Source organism: Macaca thibetana, chromosome 19, assembly GCF_024542745.1.
Source record: "Macaca thibetana thibetana isolate TM-01 chromosome 19, ASM2454274v1, whole genome shotgun sequence".
Classification (NCBI taxonomy): Eukaryota; Metazoa; Chordata; class Mammalia; order Primates; family Cercopithecidae; genus Macaca; species Macaca thibetana.
The window spans coordinates 29,993,921-30,009,936 of NC_065596.1; the positions used below are offsets into that span (position 1 = coordinate 29,993,921).

At 46.7% G+C, this 16,016-nt stretch overlaps 1 protein-coding gene across 3 annotated transcripts in view; it reads left to right on the top strand.

The window, feature by feature from the left end:
• Positions 1–13,785: 13,785 nt before the first annotated feature.
• KASH5 (KASH domain containing 5) overlaps positions 13,786–16,016 on the top strand; it is a 31,015-nt gene continuing 28,784 nt past the window's right edge. For all 3 annotated transcript variants that reach the window (XM_050772427.1, XM_050772425.1, XM_050772426.1), the window contains exons 1-2: positions 13,786–13,874; positions 15,477–15,603. The gene's annotated coding sequence lies outside the window, so the exon portion shown is untranslated. The remainder of the gene's footprint in view (positions 13,875–15,476; positions 15,604–16,016) is intronic.

Sequence of the window (16,016 nt, forward strand, 5' to 3'; positions counted from 1 at the left end):
ACATGGCATGTACTCTCTCCCTTGAGGCCCAAGCTGAGCGCTGGATCACCCCATAGACTCACACACTCAGGAACCCAACAGTGAGTACAATGAATGCAAGTCAACGTTTTTTTTTTTTTTTTTTTTTTTTTTGAGACGGAGTCTCGCTCTGTCGCCCAGGCTGGAGTGCAGTGGCACAATCTCGGCTCACTGCAAGCTCCGCCCCCCGGGTTCAAGCCATTCTCCTGCCTCAGCCTCCCAAGTAGCTGGGACTACAGGCGCCCGCCACCATGCCCGGCTAGTTTTTTGTATTTTTTTCTTTTTAGTAGAGACGGGGTTTCACGGTGTTAGCCAGGATGGTCTCGATCTCCTGACCTTGTGATCCACCCGCCTCGGCCTCCCAAAGTGCTGGGATTACAGGCTTGAGCCACCGCGCCCAGCCCTTTTTTTTTTTTTTTTTTTAAACAGAGTCTTGCTCTGTCGCCCAGGCTGGAGTGCAGTGACATGATCTCAACTCACTATGATCACCGCCGCCACCCAAGTTCAAGTGATTCTCATGCCTCAGCCTCCCAAGTAGCTCACCACCACACCCAGCTAATTTTTGTATTTTTAGTAGAGATGGGGTTTTACCATGTTGGCCAGGCTAGTCTCAAACTCCCAACCTCAGGTGATCTGCCTGCCTCATCCTCTCAAAGTGCTGGGATTACAGGCATGAGCTACCACGCCCAGCCAAGTTTGGCTGCTTCTAAGGCGTCTCTCCTTGGGTTGAGGATGGCTGCTTTCTCACTGTATCCTCACATTGTGTTTTTTTGTTTTGTTTTGTTTTGTTTTTGAGACAGAGTCTTGCTCTGTCACCCAGGCTGGATGAAGTGCAGTGGCGTGATCTCCGCCTTTCAGGTTCAAGAGATTCTTCTGTCTCAGCCTCCCAAGTAGCTGGGACTACAGGCACACACTATCATGCCCGGCTAATTTTTGTATTTTTTAGTAGAGACAGGGTTTCACCATATTGGCCAGGCTGTTCTCAAACTCTAACCTCATGATCCACCCACCTTGGCCTCCCAAAGTGCTGGGATGACAGGCGTGAGCCACTGCACCCGGCCCACATTGGCTTTTATTTGCAATCCTAGAATAGGGCAGTACCTCATTCTGTAAAAGTAGAATGAGTGTTCCCATGAGCCGAGCAGAGAAGGGTGGTTTCCGATCTCGGCTCACTGCAATCTATACCTCCCGGGTTCAAGTGATTCTCCTGCCTCAGCCTCCTGAGTAGCTGGGATTAAAGGCTCCTGCTGCCACACCCAGCTAATTTTTGTATTTTTAGTAGAGACGGGGTTTCACCATGTTCGCCAGGCTGGTCTCGAACTCCTGACCTCAAGTGATCCACCCACCTCAGCCTCCCAAAGTGCTGGGATTACAGGCGTGAACTACTGTGCCTGACCAGGGATTACGTTTCTTTTTCATTTTTTTTTTTAATTTTTTTATTACAGAACAATTATCTGTCATCAAACTATCAGATTCGTTTTGAATACCTCCTTTTTTTTTTTTTTTTTTTTTTCCTTTGAGATGGAGTCTCGCTCTGTCGCCCAGGCTGGAGTGCAGTGGCGCGATCTCAGCTCACTGCAACCTCTGCCTCCCGGGTTCAAGCGATTCTCCTGCCTCAGCCTCCTGAGTAGCTGGGACTATAGGCACCCACCACCATGCCCAGCTAATTTTTTGTATTTTTAGTAGAGACAGAGTTTCACCATGTTAGCCAGGATGGTCTCCATCTCCTGACCTCATGATCCGCCTGCCTCAGCCTCCCAAAGTGCTGGGATTACAGGTGTGAAACACCGTGCCCGGCCCCAATTGATTATTTCAAAGTTATTTTACTTGTGGCCAGGTGTGGAGGCTCATGCCTGTACCCCAGCATTTTAGAAGGCTAAGGCGGGTGGATCATCTGAGGTCAGGTGTTCCAGACCAGCCTGGCCAACACAGTGAAACCACGTCTCTACTAAAAATACAAAAAATTAGCCGGGCATGGCAGTGGGTGCCTGTAATCCCAGCTACCCAGGAGGCTGAGGCAGAAGAATTGCTTGAACCCAGGAGGCAGAGGTTGCAGTGAGCCGAGATCACGCCATTACACTCCAGCCTGGGCAACAGAGCAAGACTCCGTCTCAAAAAACAAACAAACAAACAAACAAAGTTACTTTACTTGTAAAGGTTAAAACAGAGGGGACTTCCTTATCATGCTAGCTAGAAGATGTGGCTGTTATTTCTCTCTCTCCTGTCTCCTCTAAATTCTCAGAGGTCAGATAATTTAGTTTCAGCTTGCTGACATGGAACTGTAGCATGAGTGACTCCGCTGGTCTCTTGGGCCTAGTGCAGGAGCTCAGTCCAAACCAATGGCTTCCTATAAAGTTTATTTAGCAAGGCAAATCTACAGAGACAGAAAGCAGATTCATGGTTATGTGGGGCTTCAGGGAAAGGAAGGTTGAGTTAAGGATAATGGCTAAGAGATGTGGGGCTTTGTTTCGGAGTGGTGAAAATGTTCTAAAATTAATTGTGATGATTGTAGAACTCTGTGAGTATACTGAAAACCACTGAATTATACACTTTAAATGGGTAAACTATGTGGTGTGTGAATGATGACTCAATAAAGCTGTTAAAGCAATTAGTTAATTAACAATTCTATTAAACAGTTTACCCTGAACAACTCAGGGTTTAGGGGACTAACCCCCTGCGAAGGAAAAAATCTGAAGATCAATTTTGACTCCCCAAAACCTTAATGACTAATAGCGTGCTATTGACCAGAAGCTTTACATAAACACTAGATGAACACATATTTTTTATGATATATGTTTTCTGGGATTTTTTTTTTTTTTTTTTTTTTTATACAGGATCTTGCCCTGTCACCCAGGGTGGAGTGCAGTGGCACGATCATAGCTCACTCCAGCCTCGACCTCCCTGGTTCAAGCGATCCCCCCTCCTCAGCCTCCCAGGTAGCCAGGACCACAGGTAAAGCTCTCACAACCACACCTGGCTAATTTTTGTGTTTTTAGTAGAGAGGAGGGTTTCACCATGTTGCCCTGGGGTGTCTCCAATTCCTAGGCTCAAGCGATCAGCCCACCTTGGCCTCCCAAAGTTCTGGGATTACAGGCGTGAGCCACCATGCCTCACTGTGTTATATGTATTATATACTATATGCAAACAATAAAGTGAGCTACCGAAAAGAAAATGTTACTAAGGAAATCAGAGGAAGTTAGGAGAGGGTTAAAAAAAAAATAAAATCGCCGGGCACGGTGGCTCACGCCTGTAACCCCAGCACTTCTGGAGGCTGAGGCGGGAGGACTACCTGAGGTCAGGACTTTGAGACCAGCCTGACCAACATGGTGAAACCCCATCTCTACTAAAAATACAAAAGTTAGCTGGGCATGGTGGCGCATGCCTGTAATCCCAGCCATGTGGGAGGCTGAGGTAGGAGAATCATTTGAACCTGGGAGGTGGAGGGTGCAGTGAGCCGAAATCATGCCACTGCACTCCAGCCTGGGCAACAAGAGCGAAACTCCGTCTCAAAAACAAAACAAAACAAAACAAAAAATTGTAAGGAAGATAAATTGCATTTACACTAGTGTACTGTACCTAGGGTAACCCTAAGTTTATGCCTTCTGTTGATAAGATGAATTGTGTGTCTGAAATGGTGGGCAACTACAGCTACAGACTACAATTTGTACATCAAGCAAGTCAACTTTTTCTGGTATGTTGTAACTTTTCTCTGCTTTTTGGAAGCACTTCCAGCATCATTAGTGGCACTTCATGTGGGGCCCATGGTGTTCCTCAAGGTTTACCATATTGCACTAAACACAGTGAAAAATATGTGATAATCTCAAGAGATCACTTTACTGCAATGTACGATTTAGGAAAGAGACAAACTGCTCACTGGCAGATGATTAGCATCACACAGCATTTTGAGCAGATACCCACAGCACTTGAGCCCACTGCAATAGCAATGGAAAGTGGCTGCAAAAATACTACCGCAGTACAGTCTCACTGCAGTGAATTTTATGCAGTTATGATTTAATACTGCATCTTTATGTTTGTTTACATTTCTCTCGACTTTTAAAGGTGCCATGTATAGTCTGTGTTTGTATACATAAGTTTTGATACACTAACTTTTTGTTTGTGACAGACTCTTGCTCTGTCACCCAGGCTGGAGTGCAATGGCACAATCTTAGCTCACTGCAACCTCCGCCTCCCTGGTTCAAGCAATTCTCCTGCCTCAGCCTCCCGAGTAGCTGGGATTACAGGTGCCGGCCACCACGCCTGGCCAATTATTGTATTTTTAGTAGAGATGGGGTTTCATCATGCTGGCCAGGCTGGCCTTGAACTCCTGACCTCAGGTGATCCTCCTACCTTGGCCTCCCAAAGAGCTGGGGTTACAGGTGTGAGCCACTGCGCCCAGCCACACCTGGCTAATTTTTTTTATATTTTTAGTAGAGATGAGGTTTCACCATGTTGGTCAGGCTGGTCTCAAACTCCCGACATCAAATGATCTGCCTACCTTGGCCTCCCAAAGTGCTGGGATTACAGGTATGAGCCACCACGTCCAGCCCTAATTGTTTCTTTTTTAAAATTTTTTTGTAGAGACAGGGTCTCCATATGTTACCCAGGGTGGTTTCAAACTCCTAGGCTCAAGCGATCCTCCTGTCTTGGCCTCCCAAAGTGCTGGGATTACAGGCATGAGCCACCACACCTGGCCTCAATATATTTTTTGAATAATGTGTAAGTGGACCCTTGCAGTTCAAACTTGATTGTTCAAGGATCAACTGTATAAGTCACAATGGATCTGCTTCTCTAATCAAACCCTAAATGATAAAGCATTATTCAGCTTGTTGAGGTCTGCCAATCTAAAAAGGGTAGTTTCCTGTTGCTTTGATTGGAACGTTTCTGGTTACTAATCTTTTGAGCTCCTTATCACATATTTGTTAGTTTTTTGGATTTCCCCTTCTGTAAATTGCCTGCTTTTCTGTAAATTCTTGGTCATTTTTTTCTGATGGGGTTGTTACCCTTTTCTTTTTTATTTGTAGGAGTTCCTTCAATCACCTACCTTTTAATCCCCTGTCAATTTAATTTTTTTTTTTTAATAGAGATGGAGTCTCACTCTGTCGCCCAGGCTGGAGTGTAGTGGCATGATCTCAGCTCACCACAACCTCCACCTCCCAGGTTTAAGTGAATCTCCTGCCTCAGCTTCCCAAGTAGTTGGGATTATAGGCATGTGCCACCACATCCGGCTACAAAATACAAAATCTGTTGGCCAGGCCAGTCTCAAACTCCTGACCTCGGGTGATCTGCCTGCCTTGGCCTCCCAAAGTGCTGGGATTACAGGTGTAGGCCACCATGCCCAGCCCCTGCTCAATTTTAGACACTGCAAGTATCTTCCGCTGGGCCATCATCTCATCTCTCATGATCTTGGCCCTTGGGATCCTTGATGAATAGAAACCCTTAATACTGGTATAATCAAATTAATTTTTTTGACTTATGATTCATCCTTCTGAGATCCCTAAAAGAAGTCATTAATACTTTCCTACGTTTTCTTTTACTAACTTTATAGTTTTACCTTTTGCATTTAGTGCTTTACTAGCAGCTGGTCTCCACTTTACATTATTATGTTATAGAGGAGGGGGCCTGAAAGCCTCTCAGTGCTCAAGATCTTTGAAGACTTAACTGGGCATTAGCCCAATTAGAGAGAAAGAAAGCAACAGAGGATGGGGATGGGCCACTCTCTCCTGGGCCTTGCTTCCCCCAAGAAAATCTCATGAACCCACCCACAACCACTACATCTCAGACTATTTCAGCGTCTTCCTCCCAGTGGCTTCACACACTTGGGTGAGACCCCCAGCATCTACTCAGTTACCAGGTCTGGTATTCCCTGATATTATCCTGATTTTTTGACTGGAAAAAAAGTGTTAATTCGTAAGACTTTGGGGTTTATTTTTTTTGGGGGGGGGCGGGGGACGGAGTCTCACTTTGTCGCCCAGGCTGGAGTGCAGTGGCGTGATCTGAGCTCACTGCAACCTCTGCCTCCTGGGCTCAGGTGATCCTCCCACCCCAGCCTCCTGAGTAGCTGGGACCCCAGGCATATGCCACCATGCCCGGCTAATTTTTGTAATTTTTTTTTTTTTTTTTTGTAGAAATGGGGTTTCTCCATGTTGCCCAGACTGGTCTCGAGCTCCTGGGCTCAAGCGATCTGCCTGCCTCAGCTTCCCAAAGTCCTGGGATTATAGGCATGAACCAATGTGCCCAGACCCCTGACACTATTCTAAGCAGTGGGGATTAAGCAGTGAATAAAACAATGCCCCAGCCTCACGAGATTTGGTGGGGGAGAGAAACAATAAATGTCTATCAAGCAATGGCAAATGCTGTGAAGAATAAAGCAACATGAGGCAGAAAGGAAACTCCAAGGGGACTGAGCTCATCTTAGATAGGGTAGTCTCTCTGATACATACACAGAGACTGAACTGGGGTAATGGAGCAAATCCCGTCCATGGTAAATCTGGAGAAAGAGACTTTCAGGCTGAGGGAACAGCAAGTGCAAAGGTCCTGAGGTTGGAAATGGCTTGGCTTGATCAAAAACAAAGAGGCCAAGCTGGACAGAGCAGTTATTGATGGAGATAAATAGGGAATAAGATCACAAAAGTAGATGTAGGGTACAAGACAGCAGATCATGCAGGGTCTTTGGGGCACAGTGAGGAGTTTTTATGTTATTCTATTTAAAATGGGAAGTGAGCTAAGTGTTACAATTAAGGAAGTAACATATATGTATTTACTTATCAAAAAGATTATCCCAAACTTTTGCTTGCCACTATGGATGGAGTAGCTAGTAGCTGACTAACTCCCCACTAAAAACTATAAAAGCTGAATACAAGCCAGGTGTGATGGTTCACACCTGTAATCCCAACACTTTGGGAGGCTGAGGCAGGCGGATCACCTGAGGTCAGGAGTTCAAGACCAGTCTGGCCAACATGGTGAAACCCCATCTCTACTAAAAATACAAAAATTAGTCAGACACAGTGGCGGGCACCTGTAATCCCAGCTAGTCGGGAGGCTGAGGCATGAAAGTTGCTTGAACCCGGTAGATGGGGTTTCACCATATTAACAAGGCTGGCCTTGAACTCCTGACCTTGTGATCAACCCGTCTCGGCCTCCCAAAGTGCTGGGATTACAGGTATGAACCATCACGCCCAGCCAAGAAAATTAAATTATTTCCGAGGGAAGATAATACCATCTAATTTTTATATTTTAATTTAAAAATTACCAATCTTGGCCGGGCGCAGTGGCTCAAGCCTGTAATCCCAGCACTTTGGGAGGCCGAGATGGGCGGATCATGAGGTCAGGAGATCAAGTCCATCCTGGCTAACACGGTGAAACCCCATCTCTACTAAAAAATACAAAAAACTAGCCAGGCGAGGTGGTGGGCTCCTGTAGTCCCAGCTACTCAGGAGGCTGAGGCAGGAGAATGGCGTGAACCCGGGAGGCGGAGCTTGCAGTAAGCTGAGATCTGGTCACTGCACTCCAGCCTGGGCGACAGAGCGAGACTCCGTCTCAAAAAAAAAAAAAAAAAAAAAAAAAAAAATTACCAATCTTGCCAGGAAATAAGACCAAATGACAGAAAACCAAGAGAAAAAATATACACTAGAAGTATGTACCCAAAGGTGATCCAGATATTAGAGTTCTCAGATATAGGCTTTCAAATAACTATAATTAATATGTTCCCCAAAAATAGATGAAAAGATGGATAATTTCATCAGAGAACTGGAATCTAAGGAGGGGGGAAGAATCCAATATAAATTCTAGAACTTAAAAATAAATTAATTAAAATAAAAATTCAGTAGATTAGTCCCACAGCAGGTTAGACACACTGGAAAACAGATCAATAGAAAATATCTAGATTAAATTACACAGAAATAGGGTAGAAAATACATTAAAAACATATGAGACATACAGATCATGGTTAAAAGGTCTAAGAAATACATATTAGAGTCCTAGAAGAGAGGAAAGAAACAATGAGGAGGAAGCAATACTAACGAACTACTGGGCAAGAATTTTACAAAATTGATGAAAGACATCAACTCACAGATCCAAGGTGGGAGGATCGCTTGAGCCTGGGAGATGGAGGTTGCAGTCAGTCAAGAATGCGCCACTGTACTCCAGCCTGGGTAACAGAGAGAGACCCTGTTTCCAAAAAAAAAAAAAGGCAGAATGTTGATAATTGCTAAAGCTACGTGTTAGGTATATATGGGTTCATTATGTTTACTTTATGTATGTTTGAAATTTAAAAAATACTGTATAAAGATATTTTTAAGTAACTGACACTAAATACTCCAAATAAAAGGCACATATTTTCTGATCTACAACTACATGCAACAACATGGTTGAATCTTATATGACGTTTAACAAAAGAACCAGAAACAAAAAAGTTTCTGTATGGTTTTATTTATTCTGAATAAGAAAACAAATAAAACTTAGCTATGTCATTAGAAATTGGGGTAGGCCGGGCACAGTGGCTCATGCATGTAATCCCAGCACTTTGGGAGGCTAAGGTGAGCAGATCACCTGAGGTCAGGAGTTTGAGACCAGCCTGACCAACATGGTGAAACCCCATCTCTACTAAAAATACAAAAATTAGCCAGACACAGTAGCACGTGCCTGTAATCCTAGCTACTCGGGAGGCTGAGACATGAGAATTGCTTGAACCCGGGAGGCGGTGGTTAGAGTGAGACGAGATTGCGCTGCTACACTCCAGCCTGGGCCACAGAAGGAGACTCTGTCTCAAAACAAAAAAAGAAAAAGAAAAAAAACTAGGGTAAAAGTCACCCTTAGGAGAGTAGAGACTGGAAGGAGCCATGAGGAAGAGTCTCGGAGGCAGGTAGTATGTTGTATATTGAAATGGGTTTAGATAACACAGATGGGTTCAATTTCTGAAAATTCATAAAGCTTATCACTTATGATCTGTGGACTGTTCTATATAGATATTACACTTCACTGAGAGTTTTGGTAAAGTCAAAAATTAGCAGTCAGCATAAAAACAAAACCCAACTATATGCTGTTACAAGAGATATGCCTTAACTGTAAGCACACAAAAAGATGGAAAGTTACAGGATGAAAAAGATACACTATATAAACACTAACCAAAGAAAGCTGGAGTAATCTCTACATCAAAGTAGCCATTAAGGCAAAAAGCATTGCTAGAAGTAAAAAAGGACATTTCAAGGTAATAAAGAGGGTCAAGTCACCAGAAGGATACAACCGTTCTAAATCTGTATGCATTTAATAATATAGCTTCAACATATATAAAGCAAAAATGACAGAACTGAAAGGAGAAATGGAAAAATCCACAGTCATTCAGTACAAGAAGCAAACAGTAAAGATATTAAAGATTTGAATAGCAGGATTAACAAACTTGACCTGACATAGCTGAACTGCAGGATATGCACTCTGTTCTTTTGTTTGTTTGTTTGAGACAGAGTTTCACTCTTGTTGCCCATGCTAGAGTCTAATGGCACAATATCGGCTCATAGCAACCTCTGCCTCCCAGATTCAATCAATTCTCCTGCCTCAGCCTCCCAAGTAGCTGGGAAGACAGGCGTGTACCACCACGCCTGGCTAGTTTATTTTTATTTTTTATTTTTAGTAGAGATGGGGTTTCACCATGTTGGTCAGGCTGGTCTCGAACTCCCAACCTCAGGTGATCCACCTGCCTCAGCCTCCCAAAGTGCTGGGACTACAGGCATAAGCCACCATGCCTGGCCTTTTTTTTTTTTTTTTTCTTTTTTTTTTTGAGATGGAGTCTCACTCTGTCTTGCCCAGGCTGTAGTGCAGTGGCACGATCTCAGTTCACTGCAGCCTCCATCTCCCAGGTTCTCCTGCCTCAGCCTCCTGAGTAGCTTGGATTACAGGCACATGCCACCACATCTGGCTAATTTTGTATTTTTAGTAGAGACAGGGTTTCGCCATGTTGGCCAGGCTGGTTTTGAACTCCTGACTTCAGATGATCCACCCAACTTGGTCTCCCAAAGTGCTGGGATTACAGGTATGAGCCACCGTGCCTGGCCACTCTTTTCAAATATACATGAAGCATTTGCTAAAACAGACCAAATCATGGACTATAAAGCAAATCTCAACAAACGTCAAAGAAGGGAAATCATATAGAGTATGTTTGTATGTTCTCTGACCACAGTGAATTAAATACGAAGCAATAATAAAAAGATAGCACGGGGCCAGACGCAGTGGCTCATGCCTGTAATCTCAGCACTTTGGGAGGCTGAGGCGGACGAATCACGAGGTCAAGAGATCGAGACCGTCCTGGCCAACATGGTGAAACCCTGTCTCTACTGAAAATACAAAAAAAAAAAAAAAAAAGCTGACCGTGGTGTTGCGTGCCTGTAGTCCCAGCTACTCAGGAGGCTGAGGCAGGAGAATCGCTTGAATCCAGGAGGCAGAGGTTGGAGTGAGCCAAGATCATGCCACTGTACTCCAACCTGGCAACAGAGCAAGACTCCATCTCAAAAATAAATAAATAAATAAATAATAAAAATATAACAGGGAAGTAAGCAATATATCTCTAAAAATTATCACTCAGGTCAAATTAGAAAATATTTTGAATTGATAATAATGGAAATGTGGCCAGGCATGGTGGCTCATGCCAATAATCCCAGCACTCTGGGAGGTTGAGGCAGGCAGATCACTTGAGGTCAGGAGATCGAGACCAGCCTAGCCAACATGGAGAAACCCCCATCTCTACAAAAGATACAAAAATTAGCCGGGTGTGGTGGTGCATGCCTGTAATCCCAGCTACTCAGGAGGCTGAGGCAGGAGAACCGCTTGAACCCAGGAGGTGGAGATTGCAGTGAGCCAAGATGGTGCCATTGCACTCCAGTCTGGGTGGCAGATCGAGACTCTGTCTCAAAAAATAATAATAGAAATGTGACATAACAAATGTGTCAAGTGTAGCTACAGAAGTTTTTAGAAGGCAAATGGTGGCTCTAAATGCATGTATTAGAAGAGATTATTAAAAATCAAATGACCTGGCTGGGCACAGTGGCTCACGCCTCTAATCCCAGCACTTTAGGAGGCCAAGGCAGGTGGCTCACCTGAGGTCAGGAGTTCAAGACCAGTCTGGCCAACATGTTGAAACCCCAACTCTACTAAAAATACAAAAAATTAGCCAGGCATGGCAGGGCACGCCTGTAATCCCAGCTACTCAGTAGGTTGAGGCAGGAGAATCGCTTGAACTCTAGCGGCAGAGGTTGCAGTGAGCCAAGATGGCACCACTGCACTCCAGACTGGGTAACAGAGTGAAACTCGAGTCTCAAAAAAAAACATCAATGACCTAACGACCTAAAAATATCAGTGACCTAAGCATTCACCTCAAGAAGTTGGGGGGAAAAAGCTGGAAAAAGAACAGCAGATCAGGAGCTTGAGGGCACATGGCTGAAGTCCTACCTACTCAGGAGGCTGAGGTAGGAGGATTACTTGAGCCCAGGAGGTGGAGGCCACAGTGAGCTAGGGTCACATTACTGCATTCTAGCCTGGGTGAGACCCTGTCTCAAAAAGAGAGGAAGGGGGAGGGGAGGGAGGGGAGGGTACAGGAGGAAGGGGAAGGGGGAGGGAAGGAAGGGGAGCGGGAGTGGAAAGGAGGGGAGTGGGGGAATGGGAGAAGAGGAGGGGAGGAGGCGGGGAAAGGTAGGGGAAGGTACAGGGGAGGGGAAGAGGGGAGGTGGGAGGGGAAGAGACGGGAGGGGGAAGGGAAGGGGGAGAAGGGAGGGGGAGGGGAGGCGGAGGGAAGGGGAAAGGAGAGGGAAGTAGGGGGAGGGGAGAAAGGGGGAGGGGAGAAGGGGGAGGCGAGAGGAGAAGGGTAAAGGGAGGGGAGGGGAGAAGAGAAAAGAGAGATGGCACAAATTATTAATATCCATCACCACATATCTTACAGATACTAAAAAGATTGGCTGGGCATGGTGGCTCATGCCAGTAACACCAGCACTTTGGTGAAGGGGTGGCCTGCCCCTCCACACCTGTGGGTGTTTCTCGTAAGGTGGAACGAGAGACTTGAGAAAAGAAATAAGACACAGAGACAAAGTATAGAGAAAGAAAAGCGGGGCCCAGGGGACCCACGCCGGCCCCGGTCTCTGAGTTCCCTTACTATTTATTTATTTATTTATTTATTTATTTTTTCCCCTTAGTATTTATTGATAATTATCTTTATCATCTTAAAGACAGGGGAGTGGCAGGACAATAGGATCAAAGAAAAAAGAGGAAATCGGCAGTAAGACATATGAACAAACACCTCTGTGACATGAATAAGTTCAAAGGAAAATGCTGTGCCTTGAGATGCATATGCAAACATCTCCATAAACCTTTTAGCAGCATACTTTCAGTCTATCACATGGGGAGAAACCTTAGACAATATCTAGCTTTCCTAGGCAGAGGTCCCTGCGACCTTTGGCCGTGTACGTGTCTCTGGGTAGTTGAAATTAAGAGAATGGTGATAACTTTTAACCAGCAAGCTACCTTCAGGCATTTTGTTTAACAAAGACACATCCTGCATAGCCCAAAATCCATTAAACCTTGAGTCACCGCAACACATGTCTCTTGCAAAGGACAAGGTTGGGGGTAGGGTCACAGATTAACAGCATCACAAATACAGAACAAAATGGAGTCTCTTATGTCTACTTCTTTCTATATAGACACAGTAACAGGCTGATCTCTCTTCCTTTTCCCCACACTTTGGGAGGCCAAGGTTGGAGGATCATTTGAGGCCAGGAGTTCGAGACCAGCCTAACATAATAAGACTGCATTTCTCCCCCTCCAAAAAAAGACAATATTATGAACTTTATGCAAATTATTTGAAATTTTAGATAAAATGGAAAAATTCCTTGAAAACCACAACTTACCAAAAATAAAATAGAGCATCTGAATAATTGTATTTTTATAAAAGAAATAGAATTTGTAATTTAAAGTATTTCCACAAAGAAAACTCTAGGTCCAGATGGCTGGTGACTTCTTCCAAACATATAAAAAATAAATAACATCAATCCTACACTAGCACTTCCAAAGAACAGAAAAAGAGAGAACACTTCTCCACACATTATATATCAGCATAGCCTTGTTAACAAAACCCAACAGGGATCTTACAGAAAAGAAAAGAAAAGAAAATCTGGCAATATATAGAAAGGACAGGCCGGACACCGTGGCTCACGCCCGTAATCCCAGCACTTTGGGAGGCTGATGCGGGTAGATCACCTGAGGTTGGGAGTTCGGTACCAGCCCGGCCAACATGGTGAAACCCCATCTCTACTAAAAATACAAAAATTAGCCGGGTATGGTGGCGGGCGCCTATAATCCCAGCTACTCGGGAGGCTGAGGCAGGAGAATCACTTGAACCCGGGGGGGGCGGAGCTTGCAGTGAGCAGAGATTGCCCCACTGCACTCCAGCCTGGGCGACAGAGCGAGACTCCATCTCAAAAAAAAAAAAAGAAAGAAATAGGGGACGGACAAGGAGTCTCTCAGTTAAATTCCCTCTTCCTCGGCCCATTTCACCGAAGACTGAAGCCGAAGAGAACACGAGCCACAGCATGGCGGGCGCAGCCATCCCCGCCTTCCACCACCAGACAGAAACTCTCGGGCCACCGCCCGCTGCGCCAGCGCGCATGCGTGGCACGCGACAGCCGCCGGTGTCCACCTGCGTCTTAGGAGGAGCCCGGACGGGGAGGGGCGGGGCTCAGACGCTGCGCACGCGCACTCGCGATCCCTCGCCTCCTTTTACTCTTTCTGGCGGGAAAAGCTCACGCACTCCTCCCCCAACTCAACTGCCGTTCGTCGTTCGTGGCCGTCGGTTGTGTCCCGAGACTAGGACGTGGCTCCAGGTGCGCCCTGCCCCGTGGCGAGGTTCCCCAGAGGGGCCCTTCCCAGCCCCTACCGAAATCCTAGTGAAGCCCCCCATATTGTGGGAGAGATTCCCCTGCGTCAGGACCCCCCAAATCCTATTAAAATCCTGACCAAGCGGGGCGTGGTGGCTCATGCCTATAATCCCAGCACTTTGGGAGGCTGAGGCGGGCGGATCTCCTGAGGTCGGGAGTTCGAGACCAGCCTGACCAACATGGAGAAACCCCATCTCTACTAAAAATACAAAAAATTAGCTGGGTGTGGTGGCAGTCGCCTGTAATCCCAGCTACTAGGGAGGCCGAGGCAGGAGAATCGCTTGAACCTGGGAGGCAGAGGTTGCGGTGAGCCGAGATCGCGCCATTGCACTCCAGCCTGAGCAACAAGAGCGAAACTCCATCTCAAAAAAAAAAAATCCTGACCACTTGGGAGGCCGAGGTGGGCAGATCACGAGGTCAGAAGATAGAGACCATCCCGGGGAAGTGAAACCATGTCTCTATAAAAAATACAAAAAATTAGTCAGGTGTAGTGGTGTGCAACTATAATCCCAGCTACTTGGGAGGCTGAGGCAGGAGAATTGCTTGTACGTGGGAGGCAGAGGTTGCAGTGAGCTGAGATCGTGCCATTGCACTCCAGCCTGGGTGACAAGAGTGAGACTCAGTCTCAAAAAAAGAATCCTGACATCCCCTCAGATATTCTGAAAGGAGTCCACCAGAAAATCTTATAGGTGACCCCCGAAATCCTGTCAGAATCATCTAGAAGTTCTGTCAGACTTGTCCCTCAGAGCCTGCCAGAGACTTTCCCCAAGATCCTGTTACTCTCCCCAAATCAGCAGAGATGCTTGGACTTCTGTCAGAGATCCCCAGAAATCCTGGCAGGTCCCTCCCAAACCCAGTCAGACCTCAGATTCCCTCAGAGAGCCCAGAAGTCCATCAAAGACACCCCAGAAATGGAGACCCCGAAATGCAGTCAGAGAGCCCTGCAGAAATCAAGACCCCCCAAACCCAGCCAGAGACCCCCAGAAATCCAGAGACCCCCCAAAAATCAAGACCTCCAAAATCAAGCCAGAGACCTCCAGAAGTCCAGTCAGACTCCTGCAGAAATCAAGACCCCCAAAATCCAGCCAGAGACCCCAGAAATCCAGTCAGAGACCCCTGCAGAAATCAAGACCCCTAAAATCCAGAGACCCCCGAAGAAATCGAGACCCCCAAAATACAGAGACCCCAGAAATCAAAGCCTCCAGAATCCAGTCAGACCCCTGCAGAAATCAAGACCCCCGAAATCCAGCCAGAGACTCCTGAAATCCAGTCAGAGACCCCCACAGAAATCGAAATCCCCAAAATCCAACCAGACACTCCTCAGAAATTCAGCCAGAGACCCCCCAAAATCTTGTCAGAGCCCTTGAAAGCCCTCCAAGGCACACACCACCCAGAGCTCCTGCCAGGGCCCCATCCTGCTTCAGTGTCCCCGTCCCAGTCCCATCAGACCCCCGAGATCAACCAACACCCTCGGGGTCCCTCAGGACTTCGTCCCAGCCCGTGCGCCAGGGCCCGGCCAAGGCCATTGCCCCCCTTTGCACCCTGCAGGGTGTTCCAGACCCTGGAAGGGCGTCCCTTCAAAGACCTGTGTTTCCAGAACGTTCCAGAAGTGCACGGTGGCAGCGGGCCCACGTGGCTTAGGGAGAGCAGGTGCTGGGGAGCTGGGTGAGGACAGGTGAGCCCAGGCTCGACTGGTGGCCCCAAGGGGCGCCCATGCCTGCTGTGATGATAGCAGCACTCAGGTCTCTGTAGCTCCCAGAGTGCGGCCACTAAGACACTGGGTTGGCCTGGGTGGAATGGAGGCAGGATGGGGCCCCCCAAACTCCTGTCACTGCTTCAGTGACTGCCCAGAGCAGCCGCAAGTGGGGCTGGCAGGGATGAGGAGGAGGTGGCCTGGGCTTGGGGGACCGTGTACATTCTGAGTTGGAACCCAGGGGAGCAGCAGATTTGGGGCTGTGATGAGGAGAGACCTACGGGTTGCCCGATGGAGAGAAAAGGGACAGGAAGAGGCAGGAGCTTCAGAGACTACTCCATGCCACTCTAGCCTGAGGGACTGGAACTTAGTCCTGGGGCACTAGGGAGCCACGG